General features: G+C 52.4%; 1 protein-coding gene across 2 annotated transcripts in view; it reads left to right on the top strand.

The window, feature by feature from the left end:
* Positions 1 to 17,368, top strand: part of PRKCB (protein kinase C beta) — a 74,079-nt gene that overhangs the window by 14,515 nt on the left and 42,196 nt on the right. The gene's annotated exons all lie outside the window — the stretch shown is intronic.

Genomic DNA, 17,368 nt, shown 5'->3' with positions numbered 1-17,368 from the left:
ATGAGAGCAGCCCATCTGCCGCTTGTCCCAGCAGAAGACACTGCTTAGGCACTGCCACGCTCCACGCACAGCCTTGGTCCACCATCCTGCTGCTGTTGAGCAGGTGCAGCAGGTACAGCCCTGCAGTGCTCTGCAGCCCCGTGGCAGCTGAGCAGCAGCCGGGGCTCTGCCAGTCTCTTCTGTTTCCCCTTCTTTCACCTGTGCCAGTTTCCCTCAGCTGTTCAGGTTTGCAGTGCTCCCCTGGGGCTGTGCCCTCCCAGTGATGCTCTGGTGCAGCCCCAGGTGCTGGCTGTGGAGCAGCTCTGCACCAGGTAAGAAACTGGCTCTGTGGAGCTTCTGTGCATGAGCTGAGCAGTTGCTCCTGGGGGACCCCATTAGGGCAGGCAGGTTGCTGTGCTGCTGTGGAGAGGAAGTTTTGGTGCAGCCCACAGTATGGCAGCTTTCCCTCCCGCTTGCTCTTTCAAGTATTTTTTTTTCCCTTGCTTAAAGAAGTCCTCATTGCAGACTCACTGCTGGAGGCCAACAGTAAAGCATGCAGAAGGCTTTTTTGTAGGTTTTGGTGGTGCGTGGGTAGATATCCCCCAGGTTGGGGCTGTACAGAGCTTCTCCCTGCAGTCTGGCAGTGCCCTACAAGACCCTTAATTTCCCCAATGCTCTGAGGCTGCCGTGCTGCAGAGCCATGTAGTGACATGCAAGAGAAGACACACACGTGCTCGGTAGTGGTTTCAGGTGGATGCAATGCCATGAGGACATGGGCTGTGTGTGTAGTGCTGCTGTGGGACAGGCAGTTCTGTCAGGGGAGCTCAGCACGTGGTTATCTATGGGGCCCACCTTTGGAGCTCTGCTCTGGTTCCCAGCCACCTCAAGATGCAGGGCAATGTGGGCATGCTCTGCCCACACCTCTCCTTGCCGTGTCCTGCAGAGCGATAGAGATGGGCAGAAATCCACGTGCCAAATACCTCTGTGTCTGAGAGCCCTCCGCAAATGCTGCTGTTGCTACGGGAACGGGTTTTCTTGTGTTTGAATGCGGATTTCTTTCTTTCTTCTCCTCCCCGCTCCCCACCAGTTAAGACACTCAGATGGGTTTAAGTTGCGCATATAATGGTCCTTCCGATTGTGCAGGGAGCTCAAGAATATCTTTCACTAATGAAAGAGCTGCCTGAGCTCTTGAGGGTTGAATGAGAATTCTTCCTCAATACCTCCTATCAACAGCCGAGTTTACCAGCCCTGTGCCTCAGGGCTGCTCTCAATGCCACCTGCATGGATAATTGAGACCTTTCCGGTTGCCATAGAGAGCGCTTTGGCTTCCAATCTCGCGTCAATTGCCATTTGGGATGGTTTTCTTTAGAACCACCAGAGCTGGGAGTGCTTCCTTTGTAGCACACAGGTGACAAGTACAGAATCACAGAACCATGAAGGTTGGAAAAGACCTCTGAGACCCTCCAGCACAACCCCACCCCATCCCACCGCGCCCACTGACCACATCCCTCAGTGCCACATCTCTGAGACTCTGGAGCACCTCCTTGGGTAGTGACCCCACTACTTCCCTGGGCAGCAGTGCCACTGCCTGACTGTTGTTTCAGGGAAGAAATTGTTCCCAGTACCCAAGCTGAGGTGGGGCACTCCCTGGGCCCTGCACCCTATGGAGCTGTGTAATGCACTGGGGCTCTGCAGGCTCCTGTGGTGGTGCCCAGCAGGTGGTGTGGGAGGTGGAGAAGCTCTGGGCCGATGTAGAGGCAGTGCCTGTGTTCTGTGTGGGGGCATGGCACTCTGAACGAAGTGAAATAATGGCTTAGACCTAAGGTTGGATGAAAGTGGAGATGGTGATCACAGGTCTGGCTGTTCCCTTACATTACATGCGTTGTCCAGAATGTTCCTTGCTCCCAAGAGGGACTGTCAGCAGCTTGTGCTAGGAGCAGAGGGATTCTATGTAGGCCAAATTCTGCTCTGATAATGGAGCGAGCAGCTTCACAGGAATCGTTCCTCAGATACATCAGCCAAACTGAAAATAATTTGGCTTCTTGAACTTGGCACGCTTGAGTGGGTATTACAACTTCAGAGGAATAATGCTGGAAGAGGGATTCATCTTCAGTTCCGAGAACTTGCAGTGCTTTGCTCCTGGGAGCTGACTCTTGCTTTCCCACCCCACGGCAGTGGTGTGGCCAGGCAGTGCCCAGGCACTGCTGGAGCCCTGCAGCCCCATCCCCCTGGTGGCAGCCACCCACCTGGAGATGCTGCAGGAGAAAGCATCCCATCCGTCATATGGATATCCTGAGTTCAGCCTTTGCCATCCAGAACAATGCTGTAATGAAATAGAGTTTTAACCTAATTTTTATGGATGTTGGTGGGGCTGATTTTGGGCTGCTGCTGAGCAGCACTGCCTGCCGGTGATGGAGGAGGAGGAAGATCTTAGAGGTGCTGAGTGGAGTGGTGGTGTAACAGAAGGATGCGCAACCAAGAATGGACTCAGCCATCTACATAAACTCTGCATGAGAACTGCATTTGCAGTGGATTAAAATCCTGGCAGAGTGTAGAACAGACAAATTTTTTTGGGGAAACACCTTTTGGTGGGTGTGTGTTTTATGCTCCGGAGTCTGAAGGGCAGAGAAGTGCTTCCCTGGGGGTGGCTGGCAAATGAATCTGCTGTCCTGGGCTGAACCTGTTTCCTTTTCTGTAGCTTCAGCTTGCATCAGTTCCAAGATAAATAGCCTGTGTGCTGTGCAGCATGATGCTGAGGGACCGTGCTGCTTCTGGCTTGGAAAGCTGTGTGCAGGGTCCCTTGTGAACCAGGAATGATGTGTAGTCCGGGCTGAGTGTGGCATCACCAGCGGCGATCTGAGTGCTGGGGCCGGGTGGTATCCGGGAGCCTGGCAGCAAGGAGCAGCTCTTCAGCTGAGCCTCTGCAATATGCTGCTACTGTTTATACAGAATAACAAATCCTTCCAAATATTTATTACTGCATCAGATATGGAAAGCCGCCCCCAGGCAGCTGCCGATCTCTGAGGCTGAGCCCGAGACCCATCTGCAGGGCAGAGCTGGCACCGCGGTGCTGGGGGTGCTGTGGGATGCTGGGGCCACAGCCTGGCCCTACAGCAAGCAGGCTGTGGGATGAGGCCATGGGCAGGGCTGGTACTGTTTGGCATGGGTAGGGCTGGATGGCTCAAACACAGTCTGATTGGAAGGACCCAGAGCCCTCCCAGTACACACAGCTATGTGTTTGCAGCAGGATTTGCCCCTGCAAGTACCTTAGTGCCCCTTGTCTGCAAAGCACCAGCAGTTGTGTGCAACCCTCTGCTCCCAGAAGCATCGTTCCTCACATGGGGATACCCAGGAGGCTGCTGCACGAGGCAGCATTGGGGAGGTTTGTGGCTTTCCTGCAGTGTGGGTGTGGGGCTGTGTGGTGGGGTGCCCTGCACAGCTCGGGTGGTGGTGCAGGAATGGCACAGCTGAGAGTGGTATGGAAGGGACCCACTGCAGGGGAACTATCAAAGCCAGGCTCCATGCTTATCATTGATAGGCCTTACCTCATTTATATGGAGTGCTTTGTAGCAGCCAAAAGAAATTTTAGGCAAGCTTAAATACTTTTATGATTCCCTTTAGGTTCACGTGTATGGTTTTCTCTCCTTCATTGCTTTACTTTAATAAAACCAATGGCTGTTAAGCTGCCTTTGGGCTGGCAGGGAAGGGCAGTGTTCATCATGCTGAGAGTGGTGTGGGTGCAGGGATGGTGCTGAGCACAACGTGGGCACTGCGCACTGCAGCAGTGCATGGCCACATGGGGCTGCACCCCCTGGTGTGGGGCTGCCCCCGGCAGCACTAAGGTTGGATGGGGGTTGGAGGGGCTCGTGCTCTGTGGATGGGTGGAATTGCTTATCCAAATCCCATTAAAAATGCAAATGGCTTCTTTCACCGGGACAGAGCCGCATTAAAAAGTAGGCCATATCATAAACATTAATATAGTCCTATTGGCCGGTGGGGACGTGGATGTGGAAAGTGAGCCAGGAAGGCTCTTTGCAGAGCTCCATGTAAATAAGAGGACTCTCCTCTCCCGTCCAAAAGCTGGCAGCCCAGATAACACTCTCATTGAGCACAGTGCCATGTAATCGTGTAGGACCGCTGCCCAAGAAGAGCAGCTCCAATCCATCACTTGGAGAAGTCTTATTTGTAAAGTAGGTTCTGAACAACCTGGCCATTGAGAGCTACAGCAAAACTCACCTCAACTGGCAAAGCACAAACAAAACAAAAACCCCCTCTGGTCTAATTTCCCTCCCCCACAGTAGCATGCTGTAGGTGCTTCCCTTAATGTGATACCGCAGTGTCTGATAGCTGCTGGCTCTGCCGACCTCGTGCCATGCTTGCACACCCCTGTACTGTTGTGCTGCAGCCACTGCACCTCATGGGGTTAGGCTCTGGTGCTGAATTCTGGTGCTTCCTGCAGCACCCATAGAGCTCTGTGCTGTGCAGCTCTGGCTGGAGGGAGAGCAGTGAGCAGACATGGCAAACCTTCATGCTGGAAATGGTGTTTTAATACTTTATTTGTATAGCATCAAAAGGAGTGCCAAGTGCACGAGAGATCCTGCCAGCTGCAGCCCTTTGAGTGTCTTAAAGGCAGTCGTGTTGCTGTGTAATAACACACAGCGCTCTGAACTGTCATGAGATAATGGCCTGTTTTCAAGGGAGGAAAACCAACAAAAAACTGTAATCTGCATCCCTTCCTGCAGCAGTGTCGCTGGGGTATGTGGGGATGCTGTGCAGGAGCACTTGTCTCTGGAGGGTCAGTGCTAGGGGATCTTGCTGCTGTGAGCCTCCTCCTGCCAAGGGACCTGTGACCCCCTGACACTGCCCCATGAAGTTTGGGTGTCCCTGTGCTGGGCTCTGTTATTCCCCTGCCTGTGTTCCACCATGACATGGTTGTGATTGATAAATTACTCTTTTTTTCTTCTCCGTTGATTGGACAATCTCCAAATTGTTAGCTCGGGGTTTTTTTTTTTTTTTTTGCCTGCCCCCTCCTCAGCTTTCCCTCTCCCCTTCTGGTGGGAGGAAGGGTTCTCCATGTCACGGCGCCCTGCAGACTTTCCAAGGAAATCAGCTGTCCAAGTACGGAACGTGTGGGAGTTTCTGCGTGTAGCAGTGTGAAATGGGGCTCAATCAGGCTACGGTGGCAGTTGTTCTCCCAGCTGGGATGGGGCTGTGAGCCATGGAGCGGGGCTTTGGGGGGCTGGGGGCAGAGCTGTCCCCCCTGCCTGGGGGTGCCTGGCAGCTCATTGAGGCGTCTGGAGCTCTTGTTCAGCAGAGCCGTGGCCTTTGTATTTGCATCTTGTTGGCTCTCTGCTTTAATGTATCATTTTTCCTCTTTTCAAAATGGATTTGCTGAACGTTGTTGAGCCTGTTGTTGGCTGCTGAACCCCGAAACCTGCTCCCTACTCACCTGGGGTGCTTGTGGGGCATAGGGAATGGTGTGGGGCATGGGCGGTGCTGGGAGGAAGCTGAAGCCACAGGGCTTTGGGCCCCACGCTCCCCGATGGGACCACCTGGTGTTATCAAGGCTGAAGAATTAGACACCAAAAGAAACACCTGCATGGCAGGAGGAAGTGGTTGAAATAACAAGATAGAGTCCAGTGCTTTTCTCACCTCGGCTGGGGAGAGAGGAAGGGATGGAGCAGTGGGGCTGTGGGTTTGGGGCAGTATCACAATGCCCTGGGCTGGCAGCAGCAGGAAGGGGCTTTATCATCCAGTCCTGTGCTGTTCCATGGGACTGGGAGCTCCACAGCATGGGGTGGGTTGGTGTGGGGCAGGGGGAGGTGGAAGGGCTGAAGGATGCATTTGGTTTGGTGCAGCAGCCCCCTGCAAGCCTTCCCACTCCAGGGGGCTGCTGATGTGTGCAGAATGGCACGCTGCTGTGTGCAGGGATCCGCTGGAAGGGATCTTGGAAGCGTCTTGCATGTTCCTGCTACATAGCACTGAGCAGGGGAGCTTTGTTCGTGTCGGGAGACGTTTGCGTCTGCACCTCACAAGGCTGCCAGGGTAAATAAGTGCGGTGTGTTCCTGCTGGCAGGCACTGGGTTACGCGGGGAGGTGCAGCGTGTGGGGCCGGCAGGGAGTGGGGTCGGGGAGTGCTGCAGGAAGGGCTGTGGCACCATCGCACAACATGATTGCAGCATTTCACAGAGCCTCTGTAGGAAGCTTTGCGTTAAGGGGACCCCGTCTGGCTGCTGCTCTCAGCAGTACTTAAACTGACCCGCCGTTTCTGGGGGTACAAGAAACCCTTCGGACGTTTTTTAGTATGGAGAAAAGAGAACCTTGCAAAACACAGCACTCTTGGCATTAGCCACAGGCAGCAGCGGGGAAGTCGTTCATCTTTACATCGGACAAAAAAATATTTTGCTGTTGTGTTTATGATGGTGATTTCTGCACTTCCTGAAAAGCAAAAGGACTGTGCAGCACCTCTGGCACTGCCAAACAAGTCCCTTGGTTAAGCAAGGGCCGCCTTGGTGCCTCATTGGTTTCCGAAGAGCTGCTCTGGGAAGGGCTTCCCAAACCTGCAGAGGAGCAGCATCCAGAGGCACAGCCCTACTGCCAGGGAGTGCCCTGTGGATGCTGGCCTCGTGGCTGAGCCCGGGGCTGGCTAGGTGAAGCAGGAGCTTGCTCATGTGGAAGTACTGTTATGTGATGTGAAATGAAATCCATGCATGTGCCGTGGGAGCACGTGGGACCCAAGTGCTAAATGGTTTGTGTTGTTATCAGAGGGAAAATATACTCAAGTGAGGTGAGAAATAGTACTCACCTGTGCTGTTCTGTTGTTTTAGGTAAATTTACCTCGGGAAAAGGGTCTTCAACCAAGACTAGACCATGAACACAGAGCTGCTGTGCAGTGAAGTTTGAGTGGCATTTACATACTGCATTTACATACTGCTAAGGAGACAGCGTGGTCTGTGAGCATCTTCTCAGTCCCCTGTATTTCTAATAAAAACAATAAAAAAAACAATCACCAAGCTTTAAACTAATCAGACTACTCCAATCACAGTGCTAGTCTTGGTTGAAGATCCCTTTACACTTTTAGGACCAATTTCAGACTCCTGCCTATAAGCCACCTGACTGAGAAGTACCAGAGAGTGACCCCAGGGCTCCTGGGGGTCAGCAGAGAATGAAGCAGCACTTCTGGTCGAGGGCGTCTGGGAAACGGCTCATTTGTGTATGAGCTCTGTACCCTAAATAGAATATCTGAAGGAAATGACTTCTTTATCGTGCAGCATGTGCTCAGCATAAATTCTTCTTGCTTTGGCATTCAGAAGCAAAAAGCAGCTCCGTCTCTGAATCTCCAGTGCCTTGAAAGATGAATTTTAGGATCAGAGCTGTGAACGCTGTTGGCTAGTGTCCATGGGCATGAGAAAGCTCTGTGCTCGGGCAGGCTTCAGTTGTGCTCCCAGTTCAGGAAGGTACCGCAGTGCGTCTGGGACAGGCTCACATAGCACCAACTCTTTCAGGCAGATACACCCCAGTGCCTGGATGGGGACAGATCCGTGAGCAGCTGCTGCCTCTGCACCTCCCTGCCTGCAGTGACAGCAGTGCTATCTGAGCACTGCTACTTAATGACCCTGCTCTCTCTGGTGTTGAATGCCAGACAATGTTCAGAGTATCTCAAATTTAAGAGGGGAATAAGAGGCAGAAAAAGGCAACTGACGTTTTCCTCTCTGCTTTGGAGATAAGTGACAAAATTCAGTTTAAACTGAGTTATATTATTATTAGCACTTTGGGGACCGGGTTTTTATCTTCCTTGAGCAGGATTAATGTGCTCTTACAGCAAGAAACAAGGCTTCAAAGCCATCCAGCAGCCATCTCCCAGGGCTGTGTGTGTGTGGTGACAGGGATGCACCAGGACCGCCCTCTTCTCAGTGCCTGCTCCCACCCTGCAGGGACACCTTGCCATATTTCTGCCTCCTCCCCAGAGCCCAGCCTGGCGTTTCAATTACGATATCAAATTACCAGGTCACTGCCGTTAAAGTAGGCTGCCAAGTTTTTAATGATCTTCTCTCTCTTGTCATGTGCTGGGCTTTTTTAGGGTTTTGGGTTTTTTTTTTCAGTTTTTTTTTCCAAGCCTCCTTTCTGTCTCTGTGCATCTAATTGAGCCCATCTGTAACCCAACACATGGCAGCGCTGTGCAGCACCCGTGCAACTGTGTAAGTGTGCCCCAGGCCAGGCTTTGCAGTGGGCTCAGTGCCGATCCTCTGGGGCTGCTGCAGCTCCCAACACCTCCGTACCAAACCCAGAACTCCTTTCTCAGATGGTTTAATCTGGTCCTCCAGGGCCACGATTGATCACACAGCTGCCTTCCAGTGAGACTGCACCAGGCTGAGAGCTGGGAGGGGGGAAGAAAGGAACCTGAGGAGGTTCACCAAGGGCAAGTGTCCTACAGCTGGGGAGGAATAGTCACATGCATCAGTACAGAGTAGGGGCTGAGCTGCTGGAAAATAATTCGTGGAGAAGGAGCTGGGTGTTCTGGTGGCCGAGGAGGATTAATGGTGTCCCAATTGACCACAATGGTGACCATGTGCCAACGGTGTGCCCTGCTGGCCAAGGCGGCCAGTGGGACCCTGGGCTGCATTGCACAGTGAGGCCAGTGGGTGAGAGAGGTGCCCCTGCCCTTTACTCTATCTACCCTGGGGAGTTAACTTCTGCAGCAGTGCGCCTAGTGCTGGGCTCCCCAGGTAGAGACAGACAGGGACCTGCCAGAGAGAGCCTAGCTGAGGACTGCACCCCCTCCTGGATGTGTTCCTGTGCAACCTACTGTGAGGGTTGGACTGGGGGAGCTCCAGAGATCCCTTCCAAGCCCTACAGTTCTGTGATCCTGAAGCTGCTCAAAGCTTAGCCCCATCTGGCACCTGCGTGCTTTCCCACCACAGCCTGTGACCCCAGGGAGCAGCCAGGGTGTCCCTGTCCCCTTGTCCTTGTGCACAGCTCTGCTCCTTGCAACCCCACAGGATGAGGCTGTGCCATGCTGCACCGCAGCGATGGCAGCTCTCAGCCTGTGCCTTGAGAAACAGGTTAAGGGGATGTTAATGTTGAAAGAAACAAATTCCAGCTTGAAAAATTACCTGTTAGTGTTGCAGCACCGTGCCACCTGGCTATAATTAAAGAGCGGAGTGGAGCGTGTTTCCCTCCCGTTCATTCAGGGCATCTGTCGGGGCCCGCGCGTGGGCAGCTGTGCTGCGGGCTCAGTTCCCCCTGCTCTGTGCGTGGGTCTCTGAAACAGCACCGGCACGGGGAGCGTGGGGGGAGCACATGGGGTGCACGGGGAACACGTGGGCGACACGGTCCTCGTTGCTCTGAGCTCCTCAGTGGGCACTGGGTGTGGGTTCCCCACTCCATGAGGGGCTTCTGAACACTCCTTGGGGTGCTGGGGTGAGACTGCTGGGAGCGATGCATGTGCCCCCACAGCTTTTATGGCAGTGGAGGCTCAGGGAGCATGCAGGAGCTCGTTCCCATGCCCCTGGTGTGGGAGCTGCCTGAGCTGTGCTCCTGCTCACAACCAGAGTGTGGCTCCAGGTGTTTATGTCTCATGCAGCGGGAGAATGGAGATCTCTTCCCAACCTGAGCTCTAATGCAGTCATCGGCCCCTTCCCCGCCCACACCTATCCTATTGCCGTGGATGATTGATGTTCCTCATCCCGCCTGGCTTCATTACGTTCATTGTCATGCAGAGTATGTTGTCAGTTCACGCCTGGTATTTCATATAAGAGCTGCAGACTTTTTTTTTTTAATGTTTTGTTCAAACGTACTCAAATCCTTCTAACAGTGCATGGCTGGGCTCAAAATATTTAACCCCTTTAAATAATAATAATAAAAAAAGAATATTAAAAATGTCTGCTTTAGTAATGAGCAGAGAGTGGCCTTCCCCCTGCACTTCACCACGGCTGCCTGTGTGTGCAGAGCACAGCAGGTGTGTGCTAGCTCCATCCTGGTGGCAAGCTGCTGCCCCTGCAAGCTGGAAATGCTGCTGCACCCGGTTCAGCACCCACATAGTGACAGGCAGCAGGTGTCCTCGTTTAGGAACTCAGCCACGTGGCGATTGAAGGACGAGGAGGAGATCACAGTGTTTGTAAGAGCCTTCCAGAAGAGCCAGCGGCAATGGAGCAGCATGGATCCTGCCCACACAACCTCTCAGGATCTGCATGTGTTTTCCTCCCCACTCCCAGGCATCAGCAACACAGGCATGCTCCTGGTGCAGTCTCTTGTAGTGCTGCAGAGAGCTTGGTGCTGGGGAGGGCACCCGGTGCTGCCCATAGTGCCCTGTACAGAGCTGCTCACTTCGGCAGTGCCAGCAGCTGCGGCGTGTGCCAGGCAGGAGCAAAGGAGGCTGAATTATTCAGCCTGAAAGTGAATCTCTGTTACAGCTTGGTATGTGAGAGATGTTGATGAAGTATTTAAATTCTGAGCTCTGTAATGTAAAATTCATGTCTCTGTGCCTCTGGAAGGAGCTGCCAGTGCAGCGGGTGGTGCTGCTGACCGGGTTGCGGGAGCTGGGTCCTGGTGCTGGGGTCTTCCTTCAACTCTGAGATCATAGCATGGTATCTGGTATATGGTACTCTGGGATCCCTCCCCCCAGCTCGTTCCCTGCAGGTGGTTGCATTAGAATGTGTCCAGGTAGGTTGCAGCCCTCTGCTCTCTCCAGCAAGTCCCTGTCTGTCTCTGCTTGGGGAGCCCAGCATTGGGTGCAGTGCTCCTGGTGTGGTCTCCCCAGGGCAGAGCAGGGGGCAGGAGCACCTCTGTCACCCACTGGCCTCACTGTGCAATGCAGCACAGGGTCCCTCTGGCCTTCTTGGCCACCAGGACACACTGCTGGCTGCATTGTCCTAGACACTGTTGGGTCCTGCAGCCGGAGGTATGTGGTCCCCACTCCCGTGACTGCTGGATAGGACAACAAGCAGTGTTGGTTGGTTTCGTAATGGCTGGGAGACAGCATGGCTAAAAAAAAAATGAAGTATCACATTGCAGAGCCTGATATTTCTGACGGAAAGCAGTTTTATCTTTTTGGCACTGAATGACAGCTTTCTCAGAGCTGATTCGAAAGGATGGGCCTCTTCAAATCTGTAGTGAAGGCTTCTTTGTACCGTTAGCGTGGAATTAACTGGGCTGATTAAGAATTGCTTTCTTGGATTGAAAAACCCTTGTAACTGCTTGGGCAATTGGAGCCTTCCAGGGATATAAAGCTGGTGAGGTCTCTCAGGAGAGAAGCTGGCGGTCTTGTTCTTTTCTTTCCCTTTCCTTAAGAAAAACAAAAACAAAACCTGTTCTTTTCTGTAAGCAGCTGAAACCGCACAGAAATGCCTTTTCCTGCTCCCTACCTCCTTTGCCTCTCATCACCTTGGGTTGGTGATGTCCCCACCCCCTCCCCATGCACTGCTTGCCCTCGGCACCCTGAAGCCCTGGTATCTGCCAAGGGTGGGAGCTGCTCGTGGTTCCTTGCTGTGGGCAGGCAGAAACCCAGTGAGGGAGGGCTGCCCTGCTGGGGTGGCTGCATGCTGGTGTAGAAAGATTGGGCTTGTGGGGCTCGTCCTGGAGCAGAAAAACAAAAATGCAACACGGATGTAGTAGCAAAGCAAAACGAGTCGAAAAATGAGGAGAATTGTTCAAAACATGAAAAGCTCAGATGCAGCAGCTGGGCAGCTCTGCCCTGTGACTCGTGAGGGTCTCACTGCAGACCTGGGGCTCAGAGCAGGGGTGGTGGTGTCCCTGTCCCCACCCCCATGTGTGCCCTCCTGGCAGCTCTCTGCAGCACCAAATCCAGCACTCCCAGAGCACGTCCGCTGTCTCTGGGGCTGGCAAGGGAAAAACTGCTGAAGTCTAATGGGGAATTAAAGATTTCTGTTGTGTTGTAAGGACTCCAGAAAGCTTTTAACCAAAGCTGGGGATTAAATCCAAACAGCACAAATTTTAGCTCAGCTTCTCCTTATGTGCTGTAAGTGATTAAAAGCTGTAAAGCGCTGTCAGAAATTTAGGACTTCCCTTCCTGGAAGCCTTCTTTCCCCTTATTTTACAATTACCACGCTTCACTGACTTGTTTGATGTACCAAGCCGTAGTTCTGAGTGCGGGAATGGGAAATGGTGGGCTGCTGCTGTACACTTGGGTGCGTGGTGCAGGCAAAGCTGGGCTAATGCATCTGACCTCACAGTTGGCCTAGCGTAGGTGGATAAGCACAAAGCGCCTTTAAAAATATATTTTTTGTGTGTGTGCTATTTTGTTCTCTCCAGCTCCGATAATCAGAACTGCAGCCCGTTCCCCGGATCTCTCGTTATTTACGAAGTGGAGGCATTATCCAAATGAGAGCTTCCATCAGGTTGCAGGGGAGCAGCTACGCACTGAGACAAGCTCAAAATAATCTTTGAGTTTCGTGCTATTAGAACCATCTGCCCAAGTGAGGATCTGTCAGCTCTCCGGGGAGGTCCTTATCTCCTTGCTGGGGCTCATTTGGAGATGAGTCTTGGTGGGTCCTTGTTCTGCCTCTCTTAACTCTCCATCTGTCTGCCTTATTTGACATTCTGCATCTGGTGCTGTCCTGTGTGCCTTCTTGCTCTGCCCAGAGGAGAATGACAAAGGGCTTCTCTTTGGCGGGGACACGTGTTCTGGGAGAAATGTTCTCAGAGGGGAGCATCGAGGTGACTTCCCTGAATTATTCATTTCTTGAAGGACTTGGGGAGAATTGATTAGCCCCTTCTTCAGAACAAGGAGTCTGTACAATGAAATTAGAAACAAATGGAGATCAAATAAAGGCAGCGCTGCTTTATGTGGCATCCAGTTGCTAGGCAGGGTTCATTCTTGCAGGAAGCCGTTTGTCATGGTGTCTGGGTTTTGAGGAGGGCTGGCTACCTTCCTGCCAGCTAACTGCATTTTGTGTGGGAGATGAGGCTAATCAGATCCCATGTGGCAGGCTCTCAGCCAACAGTGTGCGGGCTCAGGGGCTGATGTATGGCATGCCCAGTGTGCTGCGGGTCCTTGTGCTGCCTCGGTGACCCCTAGCTGTTGCCAGCACCATGTCCCAAAAAGCCAGCCTGGAGAAATAGGCTGCCAAAGCAGCTCCTTGAAGATCATGCCCCATTAGTAGTTGGGTAGAGATAGTGATAGGAGGATGGTTGGACTAGATGATCTTATAGGTCCTTTCCAACCTTATGAACTTATGAACTTATGAACTTATCTCTGAAGGCATTCAAGGCCGGGTTGGATGGGGCCCTGGGTAGCCTGATCTAGTGGTTGGCAACCCTGAACTTGGCAAGGGGATTGGAACTGGATGATCTTTGAGGTCTCCAAACTAAGCCCTTCTGTGATGAAGCTGAGAGTGAAAGCCTGGACTCTGAGAGCTAGCAGACACCTCTAGCAATGGGCGAGATTGGCCTGAGGAAAGCTGCTCTCCGTGGTGCTGGCAGGATCCTTCCCTTTCGGGGCTTTCATATTCCTGGGTTCCACGCGTCTGGGCTGGCTCCCTTGGCAGTCTGAATGCCAGGCTAAGGAGCTTAATACTGCAATAACGGGCATCTCCTGGGCAGAAGTCGTTGGGCCGAGGAAGGATTTTGTATTCTAAGAGCAAATGTTTCAGCATTGTTGTGTCTTTGGGCAAGATGCCCAACTGTCTGCAGTTGGAAGCGCATCTGAATGGAGACAGAGCGTGTGAGGTGAGGGATGTTGCATATGGCGGGGGAATTCATTTGCATTTGTTTACATTTTGTAAACAGAAGAAAATACCCCACACGAGCAGGAAGATGTGGATGCAGGGACACGGAGCTCAGGAGCCCTCTGTTCACTGTGACCAAATCTGGGTGACAGTTGTGATCCTGACCCACTTCTTAGCAGGGTGCAGTCAGCAGCTGCCAGGGCTGCATGGGGCTGCAGCAGGGCAGTGCTTTGTGTTGGCATCTTGCCTGCTCCCTGCTGGCAAGGGTCCCTGAGAGCAGCCCCTTGTCATCGAGCAGCTCTTGCAGTCGTGGCTGCATGTGCCAGAGCTCTGCTGGGATCCCCACACCGTGATGTCACTGCACCTTAATGTAAAGTCACTGCAACTTAACGCTCCTGCTCCTAGGGCCAGGATGTGGGAGTGTCCTGCCCCTCTCACTTCACTTCAGGGAGTGTCAAGGGCTGTGCCTTCCTGTTTTTACTTCTGATGGAAATATCTGCTTTAGTTTTCTCCTGTTGACCCAAAGGACAACTGGATTGTAGAACCATATGATTTGAGTTGGAAGGGTCCTCTGATGGCTGTATGATCCCACTCCCTGCACTGAGCAGGGACCCCCACAGCTCCATCAGTGCTCAGAGCCCCATCCAACCTGACTGTGGGTGTCTGCAGGGACAGGGCACCACCACCTCACCTGTGCCACTGCCTCACCTCCCTTAGCATAAAGAGCTTCTTCCTTATATCCAGTCTAAATCTCCCCTCTTATTTTGAAACCATTTCTCTCACACACACCCTGCTTTGGAGCACACTGGTGTCTGTGATGCCAGAGGTCCCCAACAACAAGGTGCTTCTACATGCAGCTCATGGCAGCACTCCCGCACAAGGTGGTCATTGTGCTCATCCCTCCTGCTGCTGCTGAGGGCTCCTCTTTGCTTCAGTATCTTACAGCATCATTGTAAAGCACGCAAACCTATAACTGCTCCTAGCTGCTTGCTGTTGTACAAAGCTGTGGTTTTCTGTCTGCCTCCTTGCATGCTGCTGCCCACCCTGAGCCCAGGGGTACCTCCCATGGTGGAAGTGCAGCCAGACACATGCTGTGCAATGTTAGTGCTCTCGGAACAATTCTTAATGCATTTTTTCTGGCTGTCAAGTTCTGTGATCTGTGTGTGAAGCTGCTTTATAGTTTTCTTGAGGATTTCTGAGCTGTGGCTTAGACAAAGAAGCCTCCCAGTAGCTTTGGGTTTTTTCTACCCCCCAACCTTAATAACACCTTTAGTGTTTTCTGTCCTCCCACCTGTTAAAATAAGGCTCTTCTCAGAGATCTGAAAATATCCTATACCACTGAGCTAGGGTAGCCCCATGCCTGCAGCTGCTGGTGAGTCCCAAACCTGCAGAGCAGCAGCACGCTGCCTTGTGTGGGCTTCTGTGTTCCTCACCTCCCCCGAGACGGTGATCTCTCCCCAAATGCCCGTGTAATGGAGATGGCACTGAAGAAGAACTTAGGGCCAGCAAGCAGCCATACGTTACACAGCAACAAATGATAAAGGTTAATGTTTCATTTTTGTTGTGTATAAATGACTCAGGACGTTCGCAACTCACCAATGGGATTTGATAACTTTATTATCATGTAATAAGATTTACAAATTAGCTGTCTAATTAGCAACCTGGGAAAGCTGCTGCTTGTGCTGTAGTTTCTAAAGTGATGAAGATGCAGTCCTAAAACTGCAGCTATGGAGTGGGGTGGGGTGCCCTGCAGCATGGTGCACTGCATCGGCCGTGGAAGGAGCACCTCCCATCCCTGTGCCCCTAGGTAGGGTGCACACATGGCATTGAGGCAGAATTACAGCATAAGCTGCTGTACCTGATCAATTCTCTGGGCTGTTTTTCTGCAGAGATTGAGTATTCCCCTAAGCGTGCATGAGATGTTTGCACGGACCTTTTCAAGGCTTGCAGAGCTTCGTTTGAAGTGTTGGATGCAAATCCCCCACCACTGCAGTGAGTGCTCCTGCTCGCTTTGGATGCGTAGGCGAGCGTTCCGCTTCATCATCATCAAATGGATTTTCCTTACAATCCATATTAATATCGATTGCTGGAGAACCTGCTGCTCTCGCTGAACACTTGGTGGCCGCAGAGGTGGCCCGCAGTGGCCAAGGTACCATTTACTTAATTGAATGGTAGTGTGGAATGCTTTGTGGACACTGCGATCGTTTTTCCACTCGGAGTGCTGATACCACGTGTCTGCTGTTTGCTGGGTCCCTGCTCAAAGGGCAGGAGGTGTTAAGTGGGCACATATATTTCGTGCCTTCTTGAATAATTAAACCCTCTGATAAAACCTTAAAAGAATATGACTGTAATAAAAACCTGGCATGCTTCTGAGCTTCCCAGGTGGTGGCTTTCTGGTTTCCTGCCACCAGAAATGGGCATTCCACCCAGCAGTGCCTCTAGGTGGTTCTTAGCTGTAGGGAAGGACTCACAGGCACAGCTGCTGCTCCCTCCTGCAGTCTCAGCTGGCCTGGTTTGCCTTCCCCAAGCAGGAGCAGATAACGTTGAACCCAGAGTGCAAAACTTCATAGGAGCTGGGGGGGGATGGAGCACCCCAGGATTTGCTTTTCTCTCCTTTCCCACTCGTCCATCAGGTTTGCATCCAGTGGCTCATTTATGTGGTGCAGGGGAATGCCATACAAGTGCAGCCCAGCAACAATCCCACCCCTTTGGCTGAGCCTGAGCCACAGCACTGCTGCAGTGTGTGCTCCGTGGGGCTGCTGGGGTTGTGCACACACTTCAGGACAAATCTTTGCTAATAGAGTTCTAATTTCTTCCTTCCTGCTTCCCAGATGCTTCTGTCTGTGTGTACTAATGACAGAAATGGTGAACAATGTTTTCAAGAAAATGTTTGTTTGGCTCAGAGAAGCGGCTTTTCAGAGGAAGGAGTTGTTGGCAGCTGTTGTGCCTCCCAAACTTTGTTTGTTCTTTGCATAATGAAAAATGTGAAAAGGGAAATGCATTTGAAGCTGGATGGAGCAGGGCACAATGAGGGGATTGTGAGCTTAATGGGAAACTTCACTCACCTTCTCTTTGTTCCTTAAGGAAAGTCCCATGTGGGTGCAATGGAAGCCAGCTTCGCTTCTGCACATCTCCGTCTGCTCCCCATGCTCCAGTGCTCAGAGCCCTTTCTCCACATGCAGCTCCTCTCTGCTGCTCTGGAATGGGGAAGGAGCAGGCACTGAGGTCTTTCCCAACCTTTGCTATTCTGTGCTGAGCAGGGTCAGTGCTGCAGGAGGTGCAGCCAGGGAGGTGGCACGCGGGGACAAATTTCCTGCACTGCTCCCAGAACACCGACTTTGTCATCTATGTGCGTGCGAGGAGAGAGGAGGGAGGAGTATGTGTCTTCTGGTCTGGCAAATGGAGGATGGGGAGCTGCTAAAGAAAAGCAGAGCTGTGGGAGGAACATTGCCCACCTGTTCCCTTTGGTGTGACGTTCCATTTTGGGGTGCACGCACTCTGCAGCACAGATGTCCATGTACGCTGGGCGCTGCCTCTTTCGTACATGGGTGACTTCAGCAAGCTCCAAGTGCACGTGGGGGCACACAGCCCCTCGCTGACGTTTGTTCTGTGTTTTCCTTCTGCTTTTAGTACCTGACAGTTGTCGATAAGGACATCTGTAGCAGAATGTTAAATCTCAGTGAATCCTGCTCAGTGTCCCAGGT

The sequence above is a fragment of the Cyrtonyx montezumae genome, unplaced genomic scaffold, assembly GCF_038088225.1.
Source record: "Cyrtonyx montezumae isolate F1298 unplaced genomic scaffold, pur_monq_1.0 scaffold_16, whole genome shotgun sequence".
NCBI classification, from domain to species: Eukaryota; Metazoa; Chordata; class Aves; order Galliformes; family Odontophoridae; genus Cyrtonyx; species Cyrtonyx montezumae.
The sequence above is the reverse complement of the archived record's forward strand: the minus strand, read 5'-3'. Positions and strand labels throughout refer to the sequence as shown.